The sequence below is a fragment of the Lepisma saccharinum genome, chromosome 25 (assembly GCF_977018435.1).
Source record: "Lepisma saccharinum chromosome 25, izLepSacc3.1, whole genome shotgun sequence".
Lineage (NCBI taxonomy): Eukaryota > Metazoa > Arthropoda > Insecta > Zygentoma > Lepismatidae > Lepisma > Lepisma saccharinum.
Window position 1 is genome coordinate 27,646,792 of NC_139253.1, and position 20,987 is coordinate 27,667,778.

Consider the following 20,987-nt stretch of genomic DNA (forward strand, 5'->3'; position numbering starts at 1 on the left):
CTGGATGGCCAATGGACATCACCGAATCTCGAGATGAGCCGTCCCGGGAAGTGTCGTCGAAGGGTTGTCATTGACACTACTGCTGTATGACTAGTGGTACCATCCTGCTGCAGCCACATGTCCCTTAGGCCAAGCCGTCTCATTTCGGGTATGAAGAATGTTCGTAGCATCGTGTTGTACCGCTCAGCGGTGACTGTGACGGTGTCATTCATTAACAAATGTTCTCGTCAAGGTGGTGTCCATCTCAGGGATATAATCTTCAAACACTGAACACAGTGCAAAACTCCCGTCCTTTGGCAGTGTTTTCCATATATTTGGTAATAAATGTTGCTTCCTACATGCTTCAGATATGCATTTGAAATGTGTCCCATCAATATGGCCCACCCTGTAGAAGGATTATTTTTTCCGTCAAACTTACTGGAAGGCAAGGATTATGTTGCGATCATACGGCTTCGAATGATAGTACCAAAGAAGATTTATGCACACAATTAATTACAATAATATGGAAAAAGTATTAATCAGGAACTATGCTTTTCCTCAATTGGACCTAACCTTTTTCGTTATTTAATAAATACTTAATTCTTCATCTCTGTGGCATTAATATCATATCCAGAATAGTTGTTTTCATTTTTCATACAAATGTTGGCTATCTTAACTACACGTAAGTTAGATAATGGATACGTGCTGTTATACCGCGTGAAGCACCTAAAAGTACCACCTGAAATAGCGAAGAAACCAGAAACAGTAGCGATGTGAGGTTTGCGGGAAACAATAATATCAAATGGGGCTCGTAAATCGGAGGTATGGGGTGGGTCGAAAAATATAGACAAATGGGGCATCTGGAGCAAAGTCATATTTTTTTTAATGGAACGATATACAATAACATGCATAATATAAAAGAGCACATGCAGAGAAACAGAACGCCGTTGGTCTCATGCATCTACTGCACATAGGAACGAAGTTATGGCCATGTGAAAATTTGTAAACAAACTAACAAGTGGCCCACTTGACCGTCAGTACCACGGCATGTAAGACTTCTCAGGTGCCTGACAGAACTGCCTTTACGCAGAGCAAGTTTTGATAGCAGGTCCACGAGATCGTGTTAGTTCACAGCAAGCAGTCGTAGTGGTTAGAGCGAAGATTATGGTGTTCACAAGCATAGAAAAAGCGGACATGATCCTGATTTATGGGGAATGCCGAAAGAATGCCTCAGAAGCCTACCGTGTGTACGCAGAGAGATATCCGGACAGACGACAGCCATCTCGACGTCTGTTTGGTAAGTTATTTATTAAATTAAGAGACACCGGAAGTGTAACACCACGAGCACGTGTGCGGAACAAGCCAACTACAGGTGAGGCAGGTGCAACAAATGTTCTCGCCGCTGTTGCTGTGAATCCGCACGTTAGCTCCCGTGAAATTGCCAGGGATGCTGGGATGAGTCAGCGAAGTGTATTGCGCATTCTGCACACACACAAGTTTCACCCATATCATATCTCCCTCCATCAGGAACTTCACGGGAATGATTTTGTGGACCGTGTTCGGTTTTGCACATGGTTGTTACGACACGACACACCCGATTTGTCACGTATCCTCTTCACTGACGAGGCAACTTTTACCAGTCATGGATATGTCAACCTAAGGAACATGCACTATTGGTCGGTGACAAATCCACATTGGCTTCGCCAAGTGGAACGCCAGCGCCCATGGAGTGTGAACGTGTGGTGTGGTATAGTGGGTGAACATCTCATTGGCCCTTTTTTTATACAAGGGACACTGAATGCTGACCGATACATACAGTTTTTACAACATGAACTGCCTGTACTATTGGAGGACATACCACTTCAGACAAGGAGGGACATGTGGTACCAACATGACGGGTGCCCAGCTCACAGTGCAAGACGCCCTACAGTATGTGTGGAAAATACATTCCCAAATCGTTGGATTGGACGTGGAGGGCCTGTCAAATGGCCGGCTCGTTCCCCAGATTTGCCACCGTTAGACTTTATCCTGTGGGGAAAGCTGAAGAACATTGTCTACCGGGATGTGCCAACAACTCCAGAGGATATGCAACACCGCATTACTGCGGCCTGTAGGGACATTCCCTACGAGATGCTACATTCTGTGCAACGATCTTTGCGTGGGCGCCTCGTTGCCTGTATCGCAGCTGACGGCCGCCACTTTGAACACACACTTTGACAGGTTTTCGCTTCTTACGCAGTGGTTCTTCGACATACTGTCATGGTCATTTTCATTATGCTTTACACTGTCAAATACATGGTGCTGACGATGTCTACTGTATTTTTTCTTCCTTTAACACGTTCTGTCTTCATCTTGTCCAATGGCTTCCGACATCTCATACTTGTACATGCCGTGCTACTGACGGTCAAGTGGGCCACTTGTTAGTTTGTTTACATATTTTCACATGGCCATATCTTCGTTCCTATGTGCAGTAGATGCATGAGACCAACGGCGTTGTGTTTCTCTGCGTGTGCTCTTTTATATTATGCATGTTATTGTATATCGTTCCATTAAAAAAAAATATGACTTTGCTCCAGATGCCCCATTTGTCTATATTTTTCGACCCACCCCCATACCTCCGATTTACGAGCCCCATTTGATATTATTTTTTCCCTCAAACCTCACATCGCTACTGTTTCTGGTTTCTTCGCTATTTCAGGTGGTACTTTTAGGTGCCTCACGATATCTATTCTTATACCGCCTATTTATGGCTTCATGCAATAATTAATTGCATATTATTATGAACATACTTATAAATTATATTAACGTATTAATTTAAACATTTACATAATTGTTTCTAAGACACTTGTTTCTGAACCCCCCCCCCCCCTACCTGTGCCTGCTTGTTTTCGAAGTGAGTTAAGGTAAACCAACCATTCATACGCGGAGACTGGACAAAAGAACTGAATGCAAAAGGGGTCGAAATGAACTAAAAAGACAGTAAACCGTGAGATAACAAACTGGGCGATAAAAAACGAAAAAAGAATTAACAAATAAAATATTAATACAGAAGAGATAAACACTAAAATCCTGACTGGCTATATTTATTTTGGGTCAATTTTATGCACAGATTGGACATTTGGGATAAATGTTCACGTTAACAACTAGGTTATAGAACAGTACATGTATTGTAATAAGACATGCGAGGAAAGTTATGCTAAATGCGCATAAAGTACAGTATTTGCAGACACACACACACATACATTTATCAATGAACAAGCCCTTACCAGCATAGGAATGCTCCAATTCAACCTCAAGTCACGCTTTCGACGTAACACAAAGTACGAGTTGGTGAACGAGCTCTCCTGCACCTTGATTCCAACACTTTCGGTAGTACTGCACGAATCAAGCAACTACGTCATCGAGAATAACAGGTTGCCATCCCAGAATCTCTATGTCACTGGTTGGTTGCCGTAGAAGCTAGTAAGGGCAACAGTAAATGAAAGTTTGTGAACACCAAGCCATCTTGCAGTAACTTGTTGCATGTGAATCCAGTCTTTTTTTCAATTGTCTCTTATCGCAACTGGCTATCAATCCTGCCTCTTGCGATAAACTATGAATGCGAAAGCAGTCAGGTTGTTAGAGTCATGGTATGGTAGTGTAAATTCCACACATTGTCGACGCATCTAGTGTATTTGAAACGAGAAGATATTGTTTTCCACTGGCGTACGCAGAGAGGATGCTGATGGGGCTACAGCCCATTCTGAAATTTTGAGAAAAATCTATATTTTCAAATGAAAGCAGAAAATAACTCTGGAAAGTGGTAAATGAAATCCCGTCTTAAAGTGACCCCTGACTACAATTTCTGTCTTTGAACAACCTTTAAGACGAAGGTTACAAATTATGAAATATTTTCTGTATTCCGCCCCCACCTCTTCCACAGAACACAGCTATATAATATCCACCTTTACAATCCTGCGTACTTCAGTGTTGTTTGCGGCTTAGAATTCCCTGATAATGGCTAATTACGTCAGTTGTCAGTAAACAGTGAGGGTTGAATTTGACAAATGTTTCTCTGTCCCCTTTCCTCCCGCTAAACAAAATTTTGAAAGCAGCAGTTTCTCTGCTTGACTGTGCACTATGGTCCTTTCTAGTTCATTGCACTTTTTGACACTGATGTCAGGTTGGCGCATGGAAATTGTGTTTTTCACTCAAGTAGACGCAAGTGAACGCTGTAGTGCAGTGGTTTCCAACTTCAAAAGGTCCGAGGGCCAAAATTATATCCAGCAGTTGATTGGTAGGGCCGCCTTTGGGGGGGGGGGGGGAGGGATTAAAAAATACAAAAATGTAAGTACTGAACTGAAAATGTAGTACTTACGCATGACCTAAGTTTCTAAAATAAGGCAATAAAAACAATGGAATCACAAAGCAAAATTGTATAATTAGAATTTATTTCACAAAAACCCAATACTTATGGATGAATTCAAGGAAATGAAAAACACACCATACAAATAAGAATACTTCATAGTAAGTGTTCAATATGAAAATTGAGACCGATCTGCTTCTTTTATTAAAGTTGGAATGTCCACTTCAATTTCTGTTTTTGAAAGTCTCAGAAGGTGAAGCAGTGAAGAATCTGCCAGTCGGATTCTGTAGCGGTTCTTGATGAACTTCAATGAAGAAAAAAGACTTTCACACGTGTATGTGCTGCCGAACATTGATGTTATTCTTTGCCCAAAGCTACGAAGGTTTCGAAAGCGTTCCTTTGAAAGGTATTTGAAAAACTCTGGCCCCTTTTCCTGGCTAGTTTGAAGGAACACATCGCCTTGCAAATCACACAATTCAAGTTGGAGAGAAGCTTCTTATTCTTCGATGTTAATGCCAAGAGGATTGCTAAATCGCTGGATGCTGCATTTAAGTTCTTCAAAATCTTTATATCTGGAGTCAAACTCATCCATTATTTCTTTAATATTTGCACTGAATTCAGAAAAGTCCAGTGTTTCTTCATCTTCTGCTAGCCGCCGACAGCTTGGAAAATGGACCAGGTTATTCCTCTCCAAAGTAACGTTGAAATTCTTCAGTTTATTACGAAACCCATTTATGCTTCCCCTTTAATCTGACACCAGCTGGTTTCTTCCCTGCAGTTTCAAGTTCAGTTCGTTCAGATGAACTGTGATATCTGTTAGAAACGCCAGTTGTTTAAGGAAGTCCATAAGTAGAACGTATTTTAATAAAAAATGTATTTTGCAAACTGGCTTGGCGGGCCGCAAAAATAGGCATCGCGGGCCGCTAGTTGGAAACCCCTGCTGTAGTGTATCACATCATACTTTACACACCGCTCTAGAACATAGAACGGTGCAGACGCCAAATACACATCAACGAAATAGATGATTCAGTGTTGCACTTTGAAACCAACTAGACACGTGAGTGCAAATAGAATGAATGGATGACTTTTTTTTGTTTTAAGTCCACTTTATGCACAGATAGGCTAATCAAGACTGGACTTACAATTTAAAGTGAGATCCGAACCGCTATGTACTTCCATCTGTTAAGAGTGTAAATAATAATAAAAAAAAATACAGCCAATTAGACGAGGCTAAAGTAAAATCCCAATTAACAGCTGCTTCTACTGATGACAGACTGAGTGGCGCCGAGAGCTACATTGAAGCCAAATCCTTAACTCCAGATTGAATTAGGTTATTGTACGTGGTGGCTTTTCTGATTAAATTAATGAAGTGGCACTCGCAAAGAACACCTATGCGGGATACGAGCCCGTAACGTACCGCGCTGTGATAACCCTTTGACCCTCACAATTGCAACTACTACATATACTTATACACGACATGTACGTACGCTGCTCTACGTAGTATTAAAAAACTTAACAAGCTCAGCAGACGTTAATTCTTCCACTGTACCTAATAAATTGCACATGACGTTTAGTTCCTTGCCATGAGGAAAGGACATTGTGGAATCACATGCGACCAACGAAGTTACCCCATCTCCCTCCCGTAAAGGCAAGCAAGCAACAGGCGGTTTAAAAACTTCTCCCAGCATGTGACCCTCGAAACTTGCAACATGTCACATGCAACTAGTCTCAAACTAGAAGTTGCTTTACACCAGTCGGGGTGTTAAGCCGCTTTTAAACTGGTGACTATTTCTTTCATGGTGCTGTTCTATACCGCCCAGAGCATGTACGTAGGTCCATTAGAAAAAGAAATGTACACGAGCGACTTTGAGGGACAAATAAATTACATTTTGGAAGTGTAATCACGTAAGAATTTTTCATGCCACTACTTCAGTAACAAATTATAATGTTTACAAATTAGTTTTCGTGTGATGTTCTTCTTACAAGTATTTTTTTCCACCAAGATGCGTACTCTGCTTAAAGTTTTCAAACGTTTCAAAAACGGACAATAGGTGGGGGAATTTTCCTTGTACATATTTTTCTCTGCTACAAGCTTGTTGAAGAAACATAGCTACTAAGATGCAGCTATTGATACTTTTCTAGTATATAACCTGAAAAGTTTTCATTAGTTGTAAAAACGCTAATGTATGATTAGCTGGTTTTGTCAACTGCAATGAAAGTTTTCATGTGCGAATATATATACAGTAGCTTATATTATTATTCGTACATGTGCGAAACGCAAATATGTTTAATATCAATATTCATACGTTCGTATATTTCACCACCTTTTACATTTTTGTATACATGTTTATTCTTCAAGTATGGAACAAATGCTCTGTTTTTTCTCTCTCTATCTCTCTCTCTCTCTCTCTCTCTCTTGCAGAGAAAGAAAGCATTTCTTGCACTTTTCAATAATTAAGGTGTATATAAATATAAATATAAAAGGTGGTGAAACGTAGGTGCGTAATGTAATGTACAGTATTCGCTGTTTAATGCTTAAATCAATCTCATATTAACTATATTTGTGTTTGGGTGTAATAAGAAAAGGTCACTTTAACGGTCACATACGTACATCGAGAATGCGTTTTATTTCTGTTTCACAGCTCCTCTACCGGTTCGCTACAGGAGCCAACGTAAGAACAACCCGTGTTGTGTCCTGGCTATCACAGCTGTTACGAGTTTTTGCGCTGCCTTCTCACTGAAATGTACAAGATAAATGGGGCACAAGAACCAAAATGTTCTTACATTTAAATCGTGTGCAACATGCCTTACAATGAAAACTTAATACCTGCTGGAATATTTATGTGAATCACTGTACGTCACATGAAGTTAAAATGTTGGAGCACATAGTGAGAGGAATTTTGATTTCTTGAAACGATCCCTCACCTTATCGTATACGTTCCTCAATGTGTTTAGAATGTATTAAAATACCATTACGCTAAACGGAAGGCCACTAAGCGAAAAACCGGAAATCGTCATTAATTCTATACTTGTTGACCGTGTTGACAGAAAACAAATGTGTAACTGTTTAGAATCCAATCTATTTACAGGCGACCTTATTGGGACTAATATTAGATTTCAAAGCTGTAAACAACCGAAATGTGGGACACAAAGGAATCGAACCCACAAATTTTCGATTACAAGCCGAAATCGTATTCATTCTTCAAGTCCAATATTATACTCGCGTAGGCTAATACAGACTCGGTAAAAATTTACTATAGTTCAAACACCTATAATTTCTTCGTTTCGTAAATTTTTGACATTCGTACTTACCTATCTGCTTCGCGGAACATTCCTTAACATGTATTGACGTTCCTTTGATCAAAGTAATTGCAATTTTTACATTACGAGTACTTCTCTCTCGGAGCCTTTTCGCTTGCATCAGACACAATATGGCGCGTACACCTGCCTACATAATCGCGCGTCGTGCTTGTCTTTTGTCGATTTTCATTCGTTATGCAGTGTTTCAAACTTAGGAACCCAAGAAATACCCGTGAACAAAGCTCATCTGATGTAATTTTTTTTAAAAAAAAATTTCGCATTTGCTTTACGAAGGAAATTGTAATGTTTCGTGGCGCTATCCGTGAATGGTTTTTGGGGCTATCCGTACCGGAATCGGTGGAAAATTGAAAGTAAAAAATATTTTAGTTTGAAATTTTTGAGTCCAAATTTTCCACCGATTCCGGGCTCCACCCCTAGGGTAATTGACCTACAGCACCCATAGGCTACCGCGGCCCCGCCCCCGCTCCGCTCCGCTCCAGCTCCTCGGCTTTCTCTATAGAGTCCCTGTTAAAGGCATGTTGGAAATTGGCCGGAGTCACCTGCCCCAAAATGAGCCCCAAACTTTTAAATTGGAAGAAATCCGTTTCCAGGATACGGAAAACTTACCTGAATTTCACCACGCATCCACGACACGTCATATTAGGCATATACCCACAACCCATTCCTTCTAACGTGTAGCTTACATTCACTGCCACATTTTCGACATTCCTTTCCTTTCTTCAAGATCCAGTGTTCAATTAAATTTAAAAAATCCACTGGATCTTCCACACCCAGTACGAATTTCACCACGCATCCACGACACGTCATGTTTCTAACTTTCGTTGCAAACACAGACAGTTCGAAACATTGGATACCCAATGAACATGAACAAAACACAATCACGACGCGTGAGGATGTACGAAGGTGTACGCGCCAAAGGCTATTGTCCGTCGGAGCATGAATTTTCAATGAAGAACATGAATTTCCGCTATGATACATTCCCACATCACACAAAACACTTTCCCGATGTATGTAAGAGGTCTAGTCTTTTCCTATTTCAATAGATATTGTATAATGTGGTTAAACAGAGATGCAAAAGTACGTATATACTGTGTGTGTTTGTGTGTGCGCAAACTAGGCACTTACCCTAATGGAACTTCCTGAATTCACTCAATTTCACTTATTTTCCCAGTCGCGTGTTTCACGGAAGAACACCTAGATGAAAAGCAGCAGCGACAAACCCATTCTATCAACACACACTGTAGTGTAATGCATGAGTCAACGCAAGAGAATGACAAGTGTTGCCATATTAAAATGCTAAAGCTGCATATCTGTAGTTCTAGTGAAGACGAATCATTACAAATAGTTAAATATAATACAAGCCTTTTGCCTTCGACTAAGGTGTAGCAGTAGTTGAATTAAATGATGTCAGACCAAGTATAAAGTCAATTTCTTGAACAGTTCAGTGCACTTTAATAAGGATTGAATGTCATGATATCACAAACAATATTAAAGTTTATATTATTCTCAAATGTAAGCCAGCTTTTACAGTCACACAACACGATCAAAACCATTTTTACAAAGGTTTTATTATGTTGTAGTCATATCTCTGATCATAAAGATTTCAAACGAACATTTGAACAGTCACAAAACTGGAAAGTTGGACTTTAAAAGAAGGAAATGTTTAATTATAACATTATTTTAATTTCCTTTAATGGACCTCTTGCGCATTGCTTGTGTTATATTTCAATACAATAAAATGAAAATTGTTAAACCAACAAGCATGAATTTCATTAATTGTATATTGGGAAGCCAAAAAAATATTCGATACACGGATTGATAATACTGTATGCATTGAAATGTCCCCAATTCAATATAGGCCTATATGATTTTTGAACTACGTGTATTATTTCTAGTATCTAAGACAATGATAAGGCACTAATATGAAAGAGAAAATAAAATTCTCTATTCATTGCACAACATCATAAAGGCACATGGTAGGCATAGAAGTTACAGCCCCATATATTTTCGACCTTGTGAAAGTGATGTGATCAACACAATGCTCCAGTTGACTTTATTTCTAGATACCCAATGATTGTAGACTGGGTGGGCCACAGAGTCGCTTCATGCACTGATAATGTTGGAAGAATTTCCACCCGTGATCACCCCCCCCCTCCCAGAAATCGAACCCGGGTCTCTCGTGTGGTAAGCCAGATGCTCTAATCACTGGACCATCAAGGGTAGTGCAATGGTTAATCCTATCTCCTTTTTATCAAGGCGTCAGGAGTTCTATCCTCCGTGGGGACACAGGAAAGTGGTTCGACTTCCACTTCAAACTGTACGCCAATGGTAACTTAGTTAATTTACATTTTTGAAAAACACTCCAGCTGCTAATCAAGGCCGTTTTATTTTCGAAAGAAACCTCCTTGATCAACAGCAGTGGCGGCGATTAGGGGGAGACAGTGCCCCCCCCCCTACTTTTTGCAACTTTTGCCCCCGCACTATACCAAACCTTATCTAAGAGGAAATTTAAACCGTCCTTGCTTCCCCAGTTTTGGACCTTGCCCCCTAGTTTTGGAACCTAAGCGCCGCCACTGGTCGTAGGGGATTTAAAAAGAAGAAATAAAAATACGATCACTTAGTAATTCGAACCACTTTTCAGTTGTTAACGAATTTCAACTCTAGGATCAGTTCCGAATAGATCACTCGCATGTACATAGACTCGGCTTGAAACAACTTCCTATTTCTATGACCTTCAAAATTTGATAATATCTCATTTGAACCAGTTTCCAAATTCAAATACTTAGGAGTAATAATAACAAATGAAAATGATATTAAATAGGAAATAAAAAGCAGGCTTAATTCAGGAAATGCATGTTACTTTTCTCTTCACAAACTTTTGTCTTCTCATTTAATATCTAAGAAACTATAAGTTAAAATATACAAAACAGTAATATTATATGGGTGTGAAACTTAGTCCCTTACATTGAAAGAGGAACATAAATCGAGAGTATTTGAAAATAAGATCCTTAGGAAAATCTTTGGACCTAAAAGGGATGAGGAGACAGGTGAGTGGAGAAGGTTACATTATTTAGAACTACATAATTTGTACTAATGTCCAGATATTATTAGAATAATTAAATCAAGAAGACTTAGATGGGTAGGCGATGTGGCACGAATGGGAGAGGAAAGAGGAGTTTACATGATTCTTGTTAGGAGACGTGATGGTAAGAAACCTGTATGAAGGCCAAGGCGAAGATGGAGGGACAACGTTGAGATGGACCTAAAGGAAATCGGTAGGTATAGCAAAGAGTATACAGATTTTGCTCAGGATAGGGACAGATGGAAGGCCTGTGTTGCTGCAGCCATGAACCTTCGGGTTTAAGAAGGCTAGAGAGTTAGTTAGTTAGTTCAAAATTTGCCAGTGAGAAGAGAGATTTCAGTAACTACAAGTGAGGCATCATTATATATGTGTATGTATGTATGTACGTATATCTATAATTCCCCCCACCCCAACCGAACGAACAAAAATTAGCAACCAGAGGAATGATGCAAAAAAAGGTGGAATTCCACGTCACCCATCTCAAATTCCACATTGGTGAGAAGATTCCTAAATTTTCAGTTTCTATTCAAAGTAATATTCTAGGAAATTAACTAGTTTTGGTGAGTGATTGAGGTGTCGTAAGCTTATTCAACAGGTCGCCAGTTCAGATACCAAGTCTGTCGTTCTTGTAACGTTTTAACGTGATTTATATCAGCCAATCAAGAAAAACATTCTGAAAAGGGTTACTTTAGCTCCTTTGATTGCATCACCCTGTAACCTCATCGTCTCTGATAACCTGGTGGTACGAATAAGCTAAGTCTAGTAAATCGTAAAGCTTGTCGAAGATTGTTTTACGTACACTTTATGCACAAATAGGGCAATCCGGACTGAATATACAACTTATGGTGAGATTCGAATCACTATGTGACTCCACCGAGAATCGAAGCCCTTGATTACAAGGCCATAGTTACAACTGCACCATCGTTGAAACTCACCACCGAAGTTTCCGGGTTCGAATCCAGACATGGGTACGAGTGTTATTTGTGAGTATATTTGCATGAATTTAATCTAATCACCCATCCTCCAGCACGTCGAGTGTACAAGAACTATGAAATAGTAGTATGCTGCTTCGTTAGCAAAGTTAGCTCGCTACCTTACCACTCAAGGCCCCGATGTTATTCTGTTTGTATTTTAAATTTTTGATGCTTTTCTGCCAATTTAGGCTAATCGGGTTGATGATGATGAGTGATGATTTGATGAAGGGACACTCACCAAAACATCCATGCCCAGGTCGGAACTCGAACCCGGAAATTTCTGTGGCGAGATTGAAAGTTGGTACAACGCACTTCGTAAAGTTGCACCACCATGTAAAAATTCCTAAGATTTTTTTTACCTCCTAATATACCGTAACGAGAAGACTTACGTGTCCCGGGTTCGAATTGCGGGGTCCATTTAAGGATACGTGTGCACATATCTTTTGCCTTTACTTCATCGTTTATCACGGGTACATAACACGACAGAAAAAGGAATAAAGTTGTTCTCAGTACATTCCAAGCCATGTGCACAAATTTGTGGTGAGCATATTACCAAGACAGAGCTATCAATAAATTATAAATAAGTCGAAGATTGTTGTAAACAGCTTCACATACGACAGGGCAATTGGCAAAGATTTTACAGCCCAACATAATATAGTCCTAGATCGAGACCCGTAAAAATGGTGTTTGATTTCATCCGGTGGCGGATAGAATTTCACATATGCCGCTCTATCTATATTGATTGGGTACATACTTTTTTTATTTTGTGTAGCTTTTGGCTATTCTGATGCCATCAAAATGATGGATGTTCAATTATGAAATTTGAGACACTTATGTTTCCACCTTCTATTGGACGATTTCTTAGCACAAAAATCACGTAATATTCTTTAAAATGCTCCAACGAAAGAGTTTCCGGTTGTGGCAAATATTTACAATGCTTGTGGGAGGCGTCGGAACTCACTGTATTAAAAGGGCTACGTGTGGTATGGCTTAAATGCATTTAGATATTAAAGTCAAACCACTATGCTATTGTGTATTGTTGATGCATTGAACATATTGTTTGGAATACACCAAGTGTATAGCAAATATTAGATCAGTATTTATGTATATATACGTAAACAAAGCTATGCACTTACAGGTATTGGATTGCAACAGTTTACCTTGGCATCCTTGCAGAGCGTTATACGCAAATGTACTGGGCGGGAATGACGGAATGGGTTAATCTCTTATCGTAAATGTGATCACCTCGGTTGGAGCGCCCTGCTAATACTGCACAGTGAAAACTGGTCAACAACGACACTGGAAGTCAAGTGTATTGATTGATTGATTTGCGGTTTTAAGTCCACTTTATGCACAGTAAGGCTAACCGGGACTGGACCTACAGTTTAAAGTGGGATCCGAACCACTTGTGCCCTCACCGGGTATCGAACCCGGGACCCCTTGGAAGTCAGGTGTTGCAAAGTTGTTTTATTAGAAGGGCAAATACGGAACTATCCATTTTGGTCTGTTATGCAGTCAATGTATGAAATTGTGTAGTCAACAATGCAAAATTATTATTTTTAACACCGTGTTACTGATTTCACACATCAACGTAGCGGCTACATGCTGTTTGCTTCGTGGAAAGACGTAGCTGATATTCAACACAAAAGTACAAATACCTTACGCACAGATCTGTATCTCGTAAATTTGGTCCACAGTTTAAAGATCTTAAATGTTGAAAAAGATCCCATCCCCACCGCGAAGTAATTCACGAAATACTTTATAGCGTCGCAAATGATAGAATCACTAGGTAAATCTCGGTTATGGTCACATTTACTCCATTTTTTAAGCAGCAATAAAATCAATATTTAGATTCGACTCCAACTTATGTAGAGAGAGTCTTATCGGAAGTGCGTCAGTTGTTTGTAGCGAGGTTACATAGTGCTGTCCGGGCCTTGGAAGGCAGAAGGGGAACAAGGGTTGTTGGCTTGAGTTAAGGTGGTTGGTTACACAAGAAACAGGGTGGGGGGAGTACGTACTGTTGATACATTCCACGAATGCTACACGCAACACTAATAACACGACTTAGCGAGGCTCGCTATCAACTTAACAGCATTTCAAAGTCTAACCATTTGAGGAAACTAGAGAGTCTGCGTTGGCTACGGTTAGATTCACGTACATGAGGAAAAAAAGTGTGGTACTAATTTACTATGCTTCGGATACATTTCTTCATTTTCACAGAAGAAACTACTTACCGTAATAAGTTTCTGTAGCATTGTCTAACATCGGGAAGGTGTTTTGTGTGATGTAGGAATTATGATAGCGGAAATTCATGTTCCTTGTTGTAAATTAATTCTCCGACGGATAATAGCCTTTGGCGCGTACACCTTCGTGCATCATCACGCGTCGTGATTGTGTTTTGTTCATGTTCATTGGGTATCCAGTGTTTCGAACTGTCTGTCTTTGCAACGAAAGTCAGAAACATGACGTGTCGTGGATGCGTGGTGAAATTCGTACCGGGTGTAAAAGATCCACTGCATTTTTTAATTTAATTGAACACGGGATCTTGAAGGAAGGAAAGAAATATCGAAAATGTGGCAGTGAATGTAAGCTACTCGTTAGAACAAATGAGCTGTGGGTATATGCCTAATATGACGTGTCGTGGATGCGTGGTGAAATTTAGGTAAGTTTTCCGTATCCTGGAGACGGATTTCTTCAAATTTAAAAGTTTGGGGCTCATCTGGGGGCAGGGGACTTCGGTCAATTTCTAACATGTCTTTAACAGGGACTCTATAGAGAAAGCCGAGGAGCTGGAGCGGAGCTGAGGCGGGGCCGCGATAGCGGTAGGGTGCGGTAGGTCAATTACCCCAGGGGCGGAGCTCGGAATCGGTGGGAAATTTGGACTAAAAATTTCAAACGAAAATATTTTTTTAGTTTAAATTTCCCACCAATTCCGTGACGGATAGCCCCAAAAACCATTCACGGATAGCGCCACGAAACATTTCAATATTCTTCGTAAAACAATGCGAAAAAGTTTTTAAAAAAATGGATCAGATGAGCGTTGTACACGGGTATTTCTTGGGTTCTGAAGAAGATTGAAACACTGCTTAACGGATGAAAATCGACAAAACACAAGCACGACGCGCGCTTATGTAGGAAGGTGTACGCACCATATTATGTCTCAGGCAAGCGAAGAGACTACGAGAAAGAAGTACTCGTAATTTGAAAAATTGCAATTACTTTGATCAAAAAAACCTCACTACACCTTAAGGAATGTTCCGCGAAGCAGATAGGTAAGTACGAATGTCAAAAATTGACGAATCTAAGAAGTTATAGGTGTCCGAAGGATAGTAAATTTTTACCACAGGATTTCGTAAGCATGCAAGCGTACAACAATATATATTGTAAATAATTCTTACCTTCATGGAATTTCTCCAGTTGAAGCTGGCTCGAACGAAGTGCAGGATCTATTTTTCTATAATTGCAGTCCACTTTGACCTCAGCACCACCTGGCTCAACGCTCTAAATTGTACATTCATACAGGTAGTACTGGCGTTGATACGTCCGGAACTACAGCGTTGCCAGGACAGTTCTATTGAATCATTGCGAAGAGCACAAAAAGCTGTGTTGCTGGTTCAGTACACGTGCTCTTGAAAGCAAACTTTATCGTGAGCCGAGATAGAAGTACGTTTAATTACCAAGTATTTCTTGTATGAGTGTGTATCCCGGTTAGCCAAAAGTGGCAGAAAAGCACAATAAAAACAAAAAAAGAACTGCAAGATTAATTACGATGAATAATGAACACCATGATTTGATTAATTTGGTTCATTATACTTTGCTTTTCTTCCGCTCTTGGCTAATTCCGAAGATGTGGATGAGTACTGATTTGATGAAATTCATAAAAGGAGACTCTCAAAGAACTCCCATGTCCATACTGGGATTCGAACCCAAACTCCTGGCGTCATAGGCCCTGTGGTAACCACTCTGCCACGGAGGTCGGCGCCCATGAATTGATTTTTGTTCTTTTTCTGCTACTTTTGGCTAATCGCGACGATGAGATTGAGTGACACTCACAAAGAACACCCATGCAAAGGCCAGGAATCGAACCCGGGAAGCACCCATTACATTAGGCAGCTCTCATACCAAAGCTGATGTTTCGTACCGAAATGACAAGCGACGATATTGAGACGCTTGTCGCGTTAATTCGATACAACAGGTTGCGTTTATATCTGGTTCGTATCGTGTCGCTCTGAAAGCTCCCTTAGTTAATTTGATAGGATTTTTGTTGATTAGCGTCGCTTGTCTCCTACTTTTGGCTAATCGCGACAATGAGGATAAGTGACATGATGAAATTGATGAAGGGACACTCACGAAGAACACCCATGCGCAGGATGGGATTCAAATCCGGGCACCGTGGCGTCTTAACGGGCTGTTCAAAACACTCCACCACGGACGTCTGCCCTTAGATAATTCGTACAAAAACTACACCGTATTTCTCTTGTAATTTCCGTATCTTCAGTTGCCGACTTCTGTGGCAGAGTGGTTATAACAGTGCGCCACGACGCAAGAGATCCTGGGTTCAAATCCCAGGTTGTACTTTTGTGTTTTTTGTGACCTATCATCTTATCAATACTCATATCATCTTCACGATTAGCCACAAGTGCCAGAAAACCAAGTAAACTGATCCAGATCAATCAATCCTGAGTGTTTAAGCTAATCGTAACGATGAGGATTAACAGATAAAGTTGATGATAATAAAGGAGCGCGCATAGCCAGGCGGGGTTTCGAACTGAGGACCTGCGCTTGCAAGATCATGAGCCGACCACTCAATGCCCTTGGCCACCAACGTGGCAGAGAAGGTTCATGAGTTCGACGGTTTTTTCTTTCTCTTTTGAATCATCAGTGTAGGTAACCTAAAAAAATATTTTTGGAAGAGGTCCACGTGGAGAAATATTGAAAGTTTTACATATCCTGGAGTATATCTTAAGTATGCACTTACAAACTCCGAATATTAATTTAAAGTAACAACTATATGCCATTATGTAATGAGTGTTATAATATTTCGCTCAGATTAGTAAAATGTTACTTATGAAAGACGTATAGAAAGAAAGCTTTCCATATCTCCATATCCCCACAGCACAACAAAATTAGCAATTTTTGAAAACTCTTTCGGCAATAAAATTCATTTCGAATTACTTCAATTTTTTAGGAAAAAAGCTATGAAACCATTTTATAAAAAAAAATGGTGACAATTTTAATACAGAAATACAGATTATATATATATTTTTCTCTCGAGACACGAATTGAAAGCGACTCAATTTCTCTAAATAAGCATTTTATATAATTTTTTAAGTTCCCCCACATTTGCAAGATTTGGATCCCCCATTTTCTACACAAAATGACGAATAAAATTACACCAAACCACTACACTGGAGCCCAGGTGGTCTCGTTTGTAGGGCGTCTGATTACTACGTGGGAGACCCGGGTTCGAGTCCCGTAAAGGGCGACATAACGACCTTGTCCGTGAATAAAGAGGCTCTCTGGTTCATCCAGTCTCCAATAAATGTGTAGGCTACTTAGGAGCAACCCTTTCGAGTAAAAGCGACCGGAGCGTTGTGCTGATCACATAACCTAAAAAGAAAGGGTCTGGATCGAGAATATGTGGGGCCCTACCTCTACCTCCACTACGGCCCCATATGTGCCTTTATGGTATGGTCCAATGTATATGGGGAACTTTACTTTAACCGTTTAACCAACCCACTTTATCACAGAATCGCAATTAGGAAACCAACCACAATTCTAAAGCCTGGGCTCGAACATAGAACCTTTCGTGGCAAGATCATCAGTAGATCAGGCTTCGCGCCTGGCCAGCAAAGAGTGTAGAGCATGAGTCATTCATTATCCAGCAGCAGTGTGAACTGGAGGATACTACCTTCCACTCCCCCAACCATAGGGCACGAGTAGCACAATCAATTCCCCGTCCGTCCTTTTGCAACATCCTTCGTATGGACGAAGACATGAAATATTACCGACAAAGGAGACGAAGAAATGTGGGAGAAAGTACGAAAGGTGGAAAGAGAAAGGCGGAATAAAAATGTGACATTTGGGTTATGACGGGGAAGGAGAAGGGTAGTTGAAAATGAAAAACGTCGTCTCGCCAGGAAAGGGAAAAATATAATTATTTTCATAGCCAGAAGATGGCGGAATGTTCCGCCACTAGCAAGAAAATGTCGCTCCTGAAGAACACGGAACTGAGGCTCATAGAATTTACCCTGACGACATCCTCTCCGGTGAGTAATGTCTCTGATGCATCAGGCTCTTCCCTTGTCCTTAAAAGCGGTTACCGGATATTGCACCAGAGGCTGAGCATCCCCCAAACGCCCCCTTGTGCAATCAGCAAGCACCAATCCAGAGTTCGGATTGATGACAAGGAAGATGTGCCACCAATTACTCATGGGTCTTAAGCTGGGGGCGTGGGAGTGAGGAAGCACCTTTGTCGCATAAATATAGGTCTTAACAGCACAAGAAAGAGACATGGGCCATCAGTGGGAAGAAATTGGGGAGAGCATCCTCTGAGCAATATATAACCCAGAGAAGGTTTTTTTTTTGTTTGTTCGACCCTAACGAGAATGTTTGCCTCGGTTCGTGCAGTATTGTCTGAACTGTCCATTCGTAGTTGGTGTCTTTACACTCCTACATTGTTGTGAAGATAAGTTTTGTGCAGAAGATAATGTCCCCACAAAAGACAAGAAGGTCACAAAATAAATAAAATAACGGAGCCCACGAAAGAGGTAAAGATAAATAAAGAAGAAAAGAATAAAAAATATAATAAGATCAAAGGGGAAAAAACGATTTGTAAGGACAACGTATGACTTCAAACATAAATAAATCCAAAAAGTAAGATATATATGTGAATATAGAAAAGTAGGCTTAACAAAGGCAATTTTGAATAGTGGAATAGAATTACAAAATCAAAGGGAAGAAATATGATAATGGGAAAATAGGTGACTAATAAAAAAACTGCATAAAAATAAGCGAAAATAAATTAAAGGATTAATGCAAATTAAAACGAAAGAAGATATAAATATAACAAAATGAAAGGCAAGGCAGGTTTTAATAATAAAACCCATGTCCACCATTCAAACGAGAAATGGCGTAAGAGTCACGAAAGATAAAGGTGAAGTAAAGGGAGCAGCCGAAACAAATTGCAAAGAAAAAGATAATGAAAAAATTATTTTAGAAAATCAAATATCCCAAAAATATAGGCAGATGGAATTCCTCAAGAAATGAATGAACGGAATAAAATTACGAAAATCAAGAGATGAGAGAGAGAGAAAGAGAGAGGGAAGAGAGAACCAAAAAGAAAAGAAGCTTACAGAGAAGACAAAAATAGGAGACACACAAAAGGAAAAAAATGGAAAAGAAAAATTAAGGAGACAGAGGGAGTAGCAAAAATCAAGAATGGAAATTGGCCAAACTTTTGACAAAGTTTAAGTGCACTTTTTGTTCAGCCAGAACTGGACCTACAGTTTAATTAAAGAGAAATATAAACTAGTGTGATAGTGCCTCCACCGGGAACCGATTCAGGGAACCCTTAATTACAAGGCAGCAGCTTTAGCTACTGCTAAAGCAAAATTAGAAATGCATTAACAGGAAAATTTGAACGTGATACTCTAGCATCAGCAAACACATTTCTCAACCACCACTCACGGTTAATTATCATTGAGTGTTCTGGCAAAATATATATTTTCCACTGCTATGCTATTACGAAATAAATGCAAAAAGATGCGTGTGGGAATAAATAGACACGCTATATCTTTGCAGACGTTGAAGTCAATAAACTAGAGAGTCGTTCAGTTGCTTGAAACGAAAGAAGAAAAAAAAGACGCTGGTGTAATTAAAGATGAAAAGTATTCGTGAGCTTCTAGAAAGATTTATTCGCCCCTTTTCTAAAGAATTTCTTTTTCTTCTTATCAATCTTTTAACTTTCGTTCAATCATTCTATAGTGCATCTGCATGTGGAAAAGCCTAGCAATTATTTGTTCTGAATTGATATTTCATCTAGTCCTTCTGACGAACAGAAGATCAAAAGGAAGAACAAACAAAGGGAAATGGAAAAAAAAACAGATAAAAATTGAAATGATATGTGATGTATGGCTGTACCGACACACTATACATGCAAACGGTGCAGTGGGGGGTGGGGAAAAATAAAAGACGAGGAAAGGGTAGAGAATTATTCAACTCGTATTCATGAACCACCTGTGACTATTCTGAATATCTCCTCGCTGAACAAATACATTGAGCGAATGGGAACAACAAACGGCATGTGAAATTATGGTTTTTCGTCGAAAAAGGAAAGGAATATCATGAACTTACCAGAGACAATGTTGAATTACCAACAATGTAATATTTCGTAATACCTGTCTGAAGTTAGGAGTGCTTGTAGACTTAGAAAACACATTAGCAAAGTTTATATTCAAGCATATCTTTCTCAGTGTGCAAGCATTGAGGAATGGTCACCATAATGTCCTACGTACGCAGCGTTGCCAGGTTCAAATTCAAGCTAGGACGTTTGTTTGCATTTGTTTATTTATATCATCATCATCAATTGATTGATTTGCTTTATTTTACTTCGCTTTTGCGACACTTTTGGCTAATTGCGAAGATGGGGATGAGTGATGATATAATGAAATTGATGAAAGGACACTCACAAACATTCATGCCCAGGCCGGGATTCGAACCCGGGACCCCTGGCGTCGTAGCTGTCAGAGGAGCCGGCGCATCATAATCAATGTTGTGAATGGAAAAAACAAAGGCAGCTTTATTAGTAATCACAAGAGCACTTTAGGCACATCTACTTCATTTTACTGTTAAACCATACATCTTTCTGTTGCTATGGACGTCCGGAAGGGGAAGGGTGGGAACGCCCCTCCTGGAAAATGCATGTCAACCTAAGATTATGTAATTTCATTTCAATCACAGTAATATATGTGAAATTTTCGAAGGCTGTTGCAGTACCATGATAACTTTAGATTGAATAAGTTTTTTCTGAGGGGGCAGCACTATTTCCAACCTCGTTTGCCACTCCCTGGAAAAATTTACATTGCTTGTCCACCCCCCCCCCCTCCCTTCTCCTGGAAAAACATCCATGTCTGTTGCCCGTGTTTCTGCTGCAGATGTACTGTATGCAGGCCCTTACGATGTCAAGGAAAAACTATTTTGTGGTGTGCCTGTTTTTTGTCACGTTATCTAACTTTCAAGATTAATCCTAACGGTAAACATGAATAACGAACTAAAAGAAATATAT